Below are 12,576 nucleotides of genomic sequence, written 5' to 3' on the forward strand. Positions count from 1 at the left end.
CAGCTGTCACAGCACCATTTGTTAAAAAGATTTCCTTTTCCTAATTAAATTTCCTTGGAGTCTTTTTCAAAAGTCAGCTGACAGTGTAAATTGTGGTCTATTTCTGAACTCTCTCTTGTCTTCTAATCAGTCTATCTGTCCTTATACCAAAACCACAGTACATCAATTACTGCAGCTTTACAACTAGTTCTGAAATTAGGTAGTACAAGTCCTTCAACCCTTTTCTTCAAGAATGCTTTGGGTCCTGTTCCTCTCCATAAAATTTAAGAACTGGTTTGTCAATTTCCACTAAAAAGCAAAATGGAATTTTGATTGTGATTCCACTAAATCTAAAGATCAGTTTAGGGGCAACTGAAATCCCAACAACACATTTGAGTCTTCCAATGCATGAACCCGATACTTGTCTCCATTTATGTAGATTTTTAATTTCTCTAAGTGTTTTGTAGTTTTTGGTGTAGGTATCGTATACATCTTCCATTAAAATTATCTCTAAATATCTTGTTTTTTAATTCTATTGTAAATATCATTTTGTATATTGACCTTGTGTCTTGAGATCTTTCTAAAGTCACTTTTTAATTCTCGTTTTTTGGTAGATTCTTAGGATTTTATACACAGTCAGTAATGTTTGTGAATAGAGTTTTACTTCTTTTCCAACATGTATGCCTTTCATAGCTTTTTTTCATGCTTTGTTATACCTTCTATGACCTCTAATACTACACTGAGCATGGGCATCCTTGCTTTGTTCCTGTTCTTTGGTGGAAAACATTCATTCTTTACACATTAAGTATGATGTTAGCTGTAGGTTTTTCCTAAATGCCCTCTTATCAGGCTGAGGAAATTTCATTGTAGTTGTTGAAAAAAATTAAGTCATGAGTGTATATTAAGTCCTTTTTGGGGATCTACTGAAATGATCATATGATTTTTCTCCTTTACTAGTGCAATGAATTGCATTGATTTTTGAGTGTTAAATCAACCTTTTTCTCTGGGATAAACCACATTTAGTCATGATGCGTTGTCATACTGAATTCAATTTGGTATTATTCCATTAAGGGTTTTTATATCTACATTGATGAGGGATATTGATCTGTAATTTTTTTTTCTTATAATATCCTTGTGTGGTTTTGTTTTCAGGTCATTATGCAAATTGGACGTGTCTATTTTCAGAAACTGTTTTAGTAAGATTTATCTTTCATAAATGTTTCCTAGAATTTAGCAAGAAAATCATCTGGGCCTAGAATTTTATTGTAGGAAAATCTTTAATTATGAATTTACTCTCTATAACATATAATGATCATTAGATTTTCTTTTTCTTCTTGTGTCAGCTTTGGTAATATGTATCTTCCAAGGAATTTTTTTCTTTCTTTTTTTTTTTTTTTTTACAGTCTAGCTAGATGCTTATCACTTTTATTGATCTTTTCAAAGAACCAATTTTTGGATTTGTTGAATTATCTACTGCTGAGATTTTTTTTTTCTCTTTTACTAATTACCGTTCTTTATCATTTCCTTATACTTATTTTGGGTACTCTTTTTTTTAAGCTTCATAATGTAAATGCTTAAATCATTACTTTTAAGCCTTTCTTTCTAAAATAAATAAAGCTATAAAGAATTTTAAGCAGTGTTTTAGATGTATTCCACAAATCTTGATATATTGTGTTTCATTGTTGTTCAGTTAAACGTATTTTCTAATTTCCCTTCACTTAGTCCTTGACCCCATGGATTTTAGAATCATGATTTTTTAATTCCTAAATATTTTTGAGATTTTATTGCTATGTTTTTGTTATTGACTTCTAATTTATCAGAGCATATTCTTGCAATCCTTTAAAATACACTGAAACTTGTTTTATGGTCAAAAAGAAGACTTAGTTTGATGAATGTTCCTCATGTGCTTGGAACAAATATATATTCTGAATTTGGAATTTACTATTCTATAAATGTTGATTAGGTTAAATTGATAGTGTTGTTCAGTCCTTCTATATCTTTACTGTTTTGCTTTATTTTGTCCTCCTGTTTAATCAATCAATGACAAGGTATGTTAAATCTTCAACTGTAATTGTGGAGTTGTCTATATTTCCTTTAGTTTTATAAGTTCTTGCTTCATGAATTTTCATGCTGTTAATAGGGACATACAGATACAGAACTGTTACGTCTTCTTGGTGAAATATTGTTTATCATTTTAAACATCTTTCTTACATGTGTCAATATTCTTTTGTCTTGAATTTTACTTTAATTTTAACAATTCCAGCCTTCCTATGATTAGTTTGCATGGTGTGTCCTTTTCCATCCTTTTGTTTAATGTTTGTGTTTTGTGTCTTTGTGTCTGTGAGTGCTTTTGTAAATAACAGTTTAAGTCTTGCTTTTTTGCATGACCTCACAAACCTTCCTTTTAATCTGTCCCATTTCCATTTAATGTAATTATTGTAGTTCAATTTAATCTACAATCTCACTATTTGGTTTCTTTTTGCTCCATTTATTCTTTGTCACTTTTAACCTCCCTCCTGCTTTCTTTTGGAGTAAGTGGGAATTTGTCTCTCATATCTTCAATTTGTAAACTGTGCTTCTCTGGGCTGTTTTGTTTTTGTTGTAGTGGTTACTTTAGTACAGCAAGATATGGCTTATAGGCCAAAGTCAGCGGGTCACCTATTTTAAGTAGTTATATTTAAATATACTTATATGGTTGTATTGTTAATAGTTAAAGTTAAATAGTTATATTGCAACATAGCCGTACTCATTCGTTTACATATTCTCTTACATGTTGTCTATGGGTATTTCCATGCTACAGTGGCAGAGCTGAGTATTTAGAACACAGACTGTGTGGCCCCCAAATCCTAAAATATTTACTATCTGCCCTTGAAAGAAAAAGTTTGCAAACCCCTGCTCTAAAACCACTCTAATTAAAGTTTACTTTAATAATATAAAAACTCTAATTAAACTAATACCCAGAATATTGTAACTATAATAAAAATTGAGACATATTACATTCTTTTTTTCATATTAAGTCTTCAAAATCTGGTGTGTTTTACACTAACTGCACACCTCAATTTAGACTAGCCATATTCCAATTTAGACATAGCCATATTCAAGTCATATGTGGTCGGTGGCTACCATATTAACATAGCTCTAGAAATTATAATATACATCTTTCACTTGTATAATAATCTACCTTGATTTAATAAACGACTTCATATATAATGTAAGAATCTTGCAAAAATACATTTCCATCCTTTGTGCTACTGTTGTCATACTTTTTTTCACATATATAATTAATTCCATAATGCGGTTACTATTGTGCTTTAAAAAATCAGTTTTGGGTCGCCTGGGTGGCCCAGTCAGTTAAGCATCCAACTTTGGCTCAGGTTGTGAACTCACAGTTCATGGGTTCGAGCTCCACGTTGGGCTCTGTGCTGACAGCTCAGAGCCTGGAGTCTGCTTCAGATCCTGTGTCTCCCTCTCTCTCTGCTCCTTCCCTGCTCATGCTCTGTCTCTGTCTCTCAAAAATGAATAAACGTTAAATTATTTTTTTAAAAATTACTTTTATTTCGAAGAAATTGAGAGGGAAAAAAAAAGTCTCTTATTTATCGCTGTTGGAATTCTTCAGCCCTCCCATAGATCTGAGTTTACAGTTGGTTCATTTCCCATCTTCGCAGAGAATTTCCTTTAACATTGTAGTGGAAAGTTCCTAGAGACTAATTCTCTCACTTCTTGTCTGAAAATATCTTTATTTCACCTTTACTTTTTTTGTTTGTTTGTTTTTATTTTGTTTTTTGGTGTGGGAGAGCTGGAACTATATTTTACCTCTGAATTTATTTTTTTAACATTTCATTTTAAAATAATTGCACACTCAGAAATTGCAATAGAGGGCTCCCATGTACCCTTCCTTCAGCTCCCATGTACCCTTTACCCAGCTTCCTCCAATGACATCATCTTATAACAATAGTATAATTTTCAAAACCAGGAACTAACTTTGGCATACTACTATAAAATACATACCTTATTTGGTCATCAGTTTTTACATGCACTCATATGTGTATGTTGCTGTTAAATTGTATTACATGTATGGACTAATCACAAAAATTACTGTACGGAACTGTTCTAGGAAGAAACTCCCTCACATAGAAACTTCCGTGTATTGCTTTATATGGACACCCTCCCCTTTATCCTAAACCCTGGAAAGCACTGATTTGTTCCATATCACTATAATTGATTATCTTGAGCATGTTGTACAAATCAAATTCTTTACTATGTAACTTCTTGAGATGGGCTTTGTTTCATTCACCATAATGCCCTAGATAGAGATCCATCTGAGTTTGCATGTATCAGTATAGTTCATTCCTTTTTACTGATAAGGAATGTTCTGAAGTATGGACGTAGTGTTGAAGAACATGTGAGTTGTTTATTCTTCACCATTTAGTGTGATGTTAGCTGTATATTTTTGGTAGGTGTTATCAGGTTGATGAGGCTCACCTCTATTTCTAGTGTACTAAGAGTTATTATGAATGGGTATTAAATTTTATCAAGTGCTTTTTCTGTATCAATTAATATGATCATATGATTTTTCAGCTTTACACTGTTGCCATGGTGGATGACATTGATTAGTGTTTGAATATTGAACTAGTCTTACATTTCTTTAATGTTTGTTTATTTTTGAGAGAGAGAGAGACAGAGCAAGGGCAGGGAAGGGGCAGAGAGAGAGGGAAACACAGAATCTGAAGCGGGCTCCAGGCTCCGCGTTGTCAGCACAGAGCCCAACGTGGGGCTTGAATTCACAAACTGTGAGATCATGACCTGAGCCAAAGTCGGATGCTCAACTGAGCACCGACTAGTCTTACACCCCTCTAGTCTTACATGGTGTACCCCTCTAGTCTTACATGGTGTAGAATTCTTTTCATATGTTGCTAGGTTCAATTTGCTAGTATTTTGTTGAGAACTTTTACATCTGTTAATGAGGACTACTGGTGTGTAGCTTTCTTTTTATTCTACTGTCTTTATCCGGTGTTGGTATCACGGCAGTGCTGGCCTCATAAAATGAGTTGACAAGTCTTCCTCCTTTTAATTTCTGGAACAGAATTAGTAGAATTTGTGTTGTTTCTTTTTAAAATGTTTTAGAGGGGCGCCTGGGTGGCTCAGTCAGTTAAGCTTCCAGCTTTGGCTCAGGACATGATCTCACCGCTCATGAGTTCAAGCCCCACATGGGGCTCTGTGCCGACAGCTCAGAGCCTGGAGCCTGTTTCAGATTCTGTCTCTCACTTTCTCTGCTCCTCCCGTGCTCACACTCTCTCTCTCAATAATAAACATTTAAAAAAATTTTAAAGTAAATATTTTAGAGAATTCTCCAGTGAAACCATCTGGGCCTAGAGATTTCTCCTTTTCACTATGGATTCAATTTCAAGAGTAGTCAAAGTTCTCTGCAAGCAGCCAAATAGTTAAATATTTAGGTTTTATAGGTCACATGCTCTCTGTTACAACTATTCAGCTGTACACCATAGTACAAAAGTATCATATACAATATGTAAACAAATGAGTCTAGCTGAGTTCCAACAAAATTTTATGGCACTGAAGTTTGAATTCCATAAAATTTTCCAATCAGAAAATGTTTGTTCCAACCATTTAAAAATTTAAAATTAATTCTTAGTTGGTAACTCTACAAAACAGGCTGGATTTAGACTGGGCAGATTTTCCTATTCTTTGTTTCAACTTGATTTTTGGTTTATTTTCCTTTTTCTAGTTTAGGTAGAAGGTTAGACTATTGTTTGAGCCCTTTCATTTTTTCTAATGTAGATATTTAATGCTATAAATGTCCTATTAAGTATTGGTTTAACTGTATCCCATAAATCCTTATGTAATGTACTTTTCTTGTACCTATAATTTTATTTATTTATTATTTATTTACATTTGTTTATTTCCGAGAGACAGAGACAGAGCATGAGCAGGGTAGGGGCAGTAAGAGAGGGAGACATAGAATCAGAAGCAGGCTCCAGGCTCTGAGCTGTCAGCACAGAGCCCAACGCAGGGCTCAAACTCAGGAACTGTGAGATCATGATCTGAGCAGAAGTTGGTTGCTTAACCGACTGCGCCACCCAGGTGCCCCTAATTTTACTTATTTTTTAACGTTGATTTGTTTTTCAGAGAGAGCAAGTTGGGGAGGGGCAGAGAGAGGGGGAAATAGAGGATCTGAGAGCAGAGAGGCTGATGTGGGGCTCAAACCCACGAGCTGCAAGATCATGACTTGGGCTGAAGTTGGATGCTTAACCAACTGAGCCACCCAGGCACCCCAGTATTTTTAATTTTGTACTTTTTCATGAGACTTCTTTTGATGCCTTGGCTATTAGGAGTGTGTTAATTTCTAAGTGAAGATTTTTTCCATTTTCTTTGTTACTGATTTCTAATTTATATTATTGTCTGAGAACATATTTTGTATCATTTCAAATATGTTAAGGTTTATTTTTTGACCCAGGGTATGGTCTTAATGAGAGATTAAAGAGACCATGCATTCTACTGTTTTGAGGTGTAGTGCTCTATAAATATTATCAGATCCCATTGGTTTGTGGTATTATTGATTTTTTTTTTCTATAGCTTGGCTAGTTAGCTCTCTTGTAGTTCTATTAATTCCTGAGAACAGGGTTTTCTAATTAGAAGGATGTGAGGTATACTTTTTTTTTTTTTTTAATGCATGATAGTGATGGGTCAGTTGGGCTCCTATCCACAACATTTGAGGCCAAAGAGACATAGAGGGTTGCTGCTTTTTGCTAATGTTTGCTTAATGCAGGCTGGGCATGGTCCTTAGGGCTCTACTGCACAATGTCCACAGTGTCTGTTGCAGAGGAAGAGAGGCACTACTTATGTTGTGTGAGTGCAGGGAAGGACAGTCTACAAGGCTCTACCCTTTGGTCTCCAGAGTATCTGGGAGAGAGGGAAGGAGAAGTCAGTGCTCAGTAGTACAGGCTGGGCATTGACAGGGCTCTGTCTCATAATTTCCATAACGCCAGTGGAGAGGGTACTGCTTTGTTAGTGTGGGGTTGGTCTTTTGACAGGGCTCCACTTTAGTCTCCTCAGTGCTTGGTGGGGAAGGGTAGGTGTGCTCCCTGGTTAACGCATGGTGGTGACACCTGACAGGACTCTACCCCAGTTTCCACAACCCCTAGTGGGAAGTGGGAAGGGTACAGCTTCTTTCATGGTGTTCACCTAAAGTACAGCAGGTTTAGGAGACAAGTGTCCTGAACCGTATACTTGCCCTCCTGCTGATCCACTGTTTAAAGACAACAGGCTTTTCCTGGACTTTTTTGTGTGCACAGTGTTGTTTTCCAATTGTAGATTGCATTGTGGCCCAGGCTGGGATAAATAGGCACCAAAAAAAAAGGTGGTTGGGATGAGACTTGGGGCTGGGTCATTCTGTGTGTTCTAAGGTCCTTATCCAGTCTGCCTTCTATTCTATAACTTTCAGAATGTTGTATTAATTTTTGTCTAAAATCTTTAGTAGTAATTAGAAGGAATAAAGTAGAATGTACTTACTGTCTTGGCTGGGACTAGATGCCCCTCACCTTCATTGTGAAGGCCTCACCTGACATGAGATTTTTCGTTCTGAATTTAAAAATGTTTCTTGTCATCTTGTGTTTTTTTCCGATGAGAAGTTAGCAGTTATTCTTATCATTGACCCTATATATAATGTGTCCCTTCTGGCTTTTAATATTTGCTTTTTATCTTTGGTTTTCTAGAGATAGTTGTCTTTATGTTTATTCTGCTTTGGGCTCATTGAGCTTTTTTCATCTGTGGGTTGGTAATTGTCATCACTGGAAGTTTCAGCTAGGATTTGTTTCATGCCTCAGTCCCTCTTCTCTGAGATCCAAATACATGCAGTTAGAATTGTCTACCTTCTCTCACAGGCCTTTTCGGAGGCCCTGTTTGTTTTTCAAATTAGTCTTTTATTTTGCTGTGCTTCATTCTGGTCCTTTGCCTGGTCTCTACCTATTTAACCAGTGGATGTTTAACTTCATTTATTGTATTTTTCCATTCTAGGAGCATTTTATATTTTCCATTTCTCTGCTGAGTCTCTCGATCTGTTCACTAATTATGTTTAACTTTATATTTAATTCCTTGAACATACTTATGTAGTGGTTTTATTGTCCCTGTTTGATAATTTTACCATCTGGGTCACATCTGTTTCTCTTCTTCTCCTAGTTATGGGTCACAGTTTCCTGTTCCTTGTGTGTCGTAAAAGTTTTATTATTCGTTGAATATCGTGGCTGCTAGTCAGTTCTTGAAACTCCACATTTTATTGTATTTCTTTAAAGAGTACTGACTTTTGTCCTGGTAGACAAATGATTTATTGGTGGTTCAACTTGATTAGTCATGTCTTCACTTCATTTAGGCTTTTTGAAGGCTGGACTAAGGTAAAGATCATCTGAAACTGTAGGCTTTATCAATCTGGGTGTTTTCCTCTCCTCCAGAATCACAGCCTTGTTTTCTCTGTGTGATAAGTTCCTTCATATATTTTGTCCAACTCTATTGTTTTGTATTCATTTCATGGGCTTTTCACAGCAGGAGGGGAGATCTGATGCCCATTATTCATGGCTAGAACTAAAAAGGGTATTGGTATTTTTCATAGCTTCCTAATTGACTCTGACATGCATTCAAGGCTAATAACTTGCTCAGAATTCAAGGTTTCTCAGCAGCACCACTCTGGGCTTACTGAGCTGGCTGTCCTGTACACTGTAAGCCATCTCTGGCCTTTATCTAGTAGATGCCAATAGTACTTCCTCCCAGTTGTAGTACCCAGAATGTCTCCCGAAATTGTTAAATGTCCTATGGAGCACAAGTGTCCCAGGTTCAGAAACACTATACTGACTAGGATTATTGTATGCCTTAAGCCTCTGCTACTAAAAGTCTGCTGTGCCAACCAGCTGCACTGGCATCACCTGGAGCTTCTTAGAAACACAGAACCTAAGTCTTATCTTAGACTTTCTGAATGAAACGTGTATTTTTCATGTTTGTTATTTTTGAGAGAGAGAGTAAGACAGAGGATCCAAAGCAGACTCTGCACTGACAGAAGAGGCCAGTGTGGGGTTCAAAACTCACAAATCGCAAGATCATGACCTGAACCAAAGTTGAGGCTTAACCACCTGAGCCACCCAGGCTCCCCTGAGATCTGTATTTTAACAAGATCCCAAAATGATTTGTACGCTTTTTCTAATGTTTGAAATACTATGCCATAGACCAGAAAGCTTTTTCGTAAAGAGCCAGATGGTAAATATTTTGGGTTTACAGCCTAGCCTTTGTCAGAAACAATTCAACTCTGCCATTGCAGTATAAAAGCAGCCATACACAGTAAAATACAAATGAGTGTGGCTGTGTTCCAATCAATCTTTATTCACAAAACAGGCAACTCACAACATTTTACAACCTATGCCATAGACTATCTTGCCCAAGCAGATCTCTCAGTAAGCCGAAGACAACTGGTGGTTAAATCCTTAGATGAGGGCCTTCCCATTTGATATCAGTTGTTGCTTAAAGAGAGACTAGGTACACAGACTTCTCTAGTGTGTAACCAACCTTGAAATTTTAGTAGCTTGACTTCTGTTCTTACCTGGATGGGGATATCGTCTACTTCTACATGTAAGTTATTATATGTAAATGCTACTTGTTAGCTAACTAGTGGCTCTCCTTCTTTAAAAATCTGAAATTTGATGGCGTATTTCTTTTTCTTTGTGGGAGAACAACGCTTTAGGGGGCCACAGGAGTAATTATTTTGCCTTTAGCAAATAAAGCTGACAAAAATTTTTTTTAAAGTAGGCTCCACACCCATGTGGGGCATGAATTCATGCCCCTGAGATCAAAAGTCACGTGCTGTACACCCTGGGCCAGCTAGGCACCTCTAAAGCTGAGAAAACTTTAGGACAATTGGGATAGTGTGTCTTTATTAGCTCTCAGGCAGTAAAGAGTAGCTTAAAGTTAGTTATTTGACTTTCAATGATTTCTTCTAAGTAGAAAAGTTAAAGGGCCTTCCTTCAAGACCTCTATTTTGTTTTGTATACCTTATGTAGAAGGTAATTACTTCTTGCCTTCTAAAACTGCATCCTGAAAGTGACTTTTAGGGGGGTAAAAAAGGCTCTTTGAAGAATGGGGGTTTAGAGGTCAAGAAAGTAGCTATTGTGAAGAATGATGGTATTACATCAGATGGTTGAAGATTGAAATATTTTGCCTTGTTTTTTAATTTTTTCCTTCTAAGTTACTTGATAAATAGTACAAGGACAGGGCAGGGCAGGTCACCAAAGTGCAGCAGAAACAGAACAACTCGTAACCAGTTAAGATTAAAGCAGGAAACTGATTAAGAGCTCTGGCTAACAGGAATGGTGTAAGAAATTCCTGGAACTTGCATATATCAATAATATTCAGTCTACAGTGGTTGGTATGTTCCCAGAGCTTTCTATGAGACATGCCACAATATCCACCCTGGGGCAATTTCCTCTGGTTGTGAACAGCCAATTCCTTTATCCAATATATGGCATGTAGGTCAGGTAAAGGGTTCCATGTCATGATAAAGGTTGGGAATGACTATTTTTATTTTTTATTGTAGTAAAAAGCAAGTAACATTAAACTTAACCGTGTAGTTTAGTAGTGCCAAGTATATTCACACTGTTGTGCAAAAGATCTCTAGAACTTTTACATCTTGCAAAATTGAAACTTTAGACCCACTACACCAACTACCCTCTACCTTGGCAACTACCTTTCTGTTTCTGTTATTTTGACTTTAGATATTTCTTGTTAGTGGAATCATAGATGTCCTTTTGTGACTGGCTTAATTTGCTCTTCAGAATGTCCTCAAGGATTGATCCATATTGTAGCATGTGGCAGGCTTTCCTTTTTTTAAGGCTGCATAATATTCCATTATATGTATATATTCTTTATTCATCTGCCCATAGGAATCTGGGTGCTTCTGCCTCTTGGCTAATAATGCTATGATGAACATGGGTGTACATATATCTCTTCAAGACACTTGAGTTCTCAATATATACCCGGAAGTAGGATTGCTGGATTATATGGTAATTCTACTTCTAATGTTTTGAGGAACTTCTGTGCTGTTTCCCATAATGGCTACACCATTTTACAGTCCTCTGAACAGTACACAAGGGTTCCAATTTCTCTGTATCTTCACCATTTGTTATTTTCTGTTCTTTCGATAATGGCCTTAAAGGGTAAGATGATATCTCATTATAGTTTGATTTGCATTTCTCTTGCAATTGGTGATGTTGAGCATCTTTTCATATGCTTTCAGAGAACTGTCTATTCAAGTCTTTATGTATTCTGGATACAAATCCTTTATCAGATAAATGATTTGCAGAATTTTCTCCCAGTCTGTGAGTTGTCTTTGAATTTTTTAAATGATGTCCTTCAATTATGTAAACTTTTATTTGCTTTTGTAAGTTTGATATTATAGAGAACACTTTTCCTGACCCTAGATCACAGATTTTCTCCTGTTTTTTTTTTCCTTAAAGTTTTAAATTCCAGCTATATTTACAGTTACAATTTGGTTCTGGTCAATTTTTGTACAAAATGAAGGTCTAAATTTATATTTTTACAAGGATGTCCAGTTGTCTCTGCACCTTTGTTGAAGATTACCTGTCCCCACTGAATTGCCTTCGTACATTTGTTGGAAACCAATTCCTCATGTATGTGAGAGTTTTCTTCTGGACTTTCAATTCTATTCCACTGATCTGTATGCCTGTCCCTATGCCAGGACCATACTGTCTTGATCAGTCTAGCTTTGTGATTAGTTTTCAAATTGTGAAGTATGTTTTTCCACTTTGTTCTTGACTGTCAAGGTTGTTTTAGCTATTCTGGGTCCACTGCATTTCCAAAGCCTGATTGGATTTTGACTGGGACAGTGTTGAATCTATAGATCAGTTTGGGGGAAAATTGTTTTTTTGTTTGGCTAAACAATAACTGCCCTATGTAATCACCGCTCCTTGTGGGAGTTCTAGGCTCTGAATTCACATATATCAGGCCCTCCGTGAGACAGGCTCATTCCAGAAACTGAATTCTAGTAACAGCTGATTCTTCTTAGAAATAGGTATTTTGCTTCTTGCTTTATGGAATTTCACAAATACCTGATTTTCTCTGAGTGTATTCGGAGGTTTATTTATAATGATATCCTCCTTCATACCTCCACGGGTGGACAGCTTGAAGCTGCTTTCCAAACAGTGTGTTCTAAGTCCCCACCAAAGAACAAGGGTCATGTTGATCTTCTTGAGTCTTTGGCAACATCCTCTGACAAATTTTGTCGTATGCTCCTAGGCATTCCAGTTTAACACTGCAAAACTGTAATCTGTGGAGACTTTTTCCTTTTTGGCTAGGAAATGAGCATCTTTTCTTGGATCAACGTTCAGGACAAATAAGGATTTTAACCAACTTTCTTCTTAAGGTCTGTTATTGGGAGATGTCATTCTCTGGCATCCAGGCAGGAGGCTGCTCTGTGGACGTGCAGCACTGCCACCAACATCTCGCTCTGCTGCCACGGCTGCCTCAGAATCACTAATTATTAATAACCAAAAAGCTTTCTAATCGTGACTATCTTGCCCACATAAG

At 36.6% G+C, this 12,576-nt stretch overlaps 1 protein-coding gene across 6 annotated transcripts in view; it reads left to right on the forward strand.

Annotated features, from left to right (window-relative positions):
• The window catches only part of VRK2 (VRK serine/threonine kinase 2), a 103,839-nt gene that overhangs the window by 90,665 nt on the left and 598 nt on the right, over positions 1–12,576 (forward strand). The window lies entirely within an intron of this gene.

This window comes from Panthera leo, chromosome A3 (assembly GCF_018350215.1).
Source record: "Panthera leo isolate Ple1 chromosome A3, P.leo_Ple1_pat1.1, whole genome shotgun sequence".
NCBI classification, from domain to species: Eukaryota; Metazoa; Chordata; class Mammalia; order Carnivora; family Felidae; genus Panthera; species Panthera leo.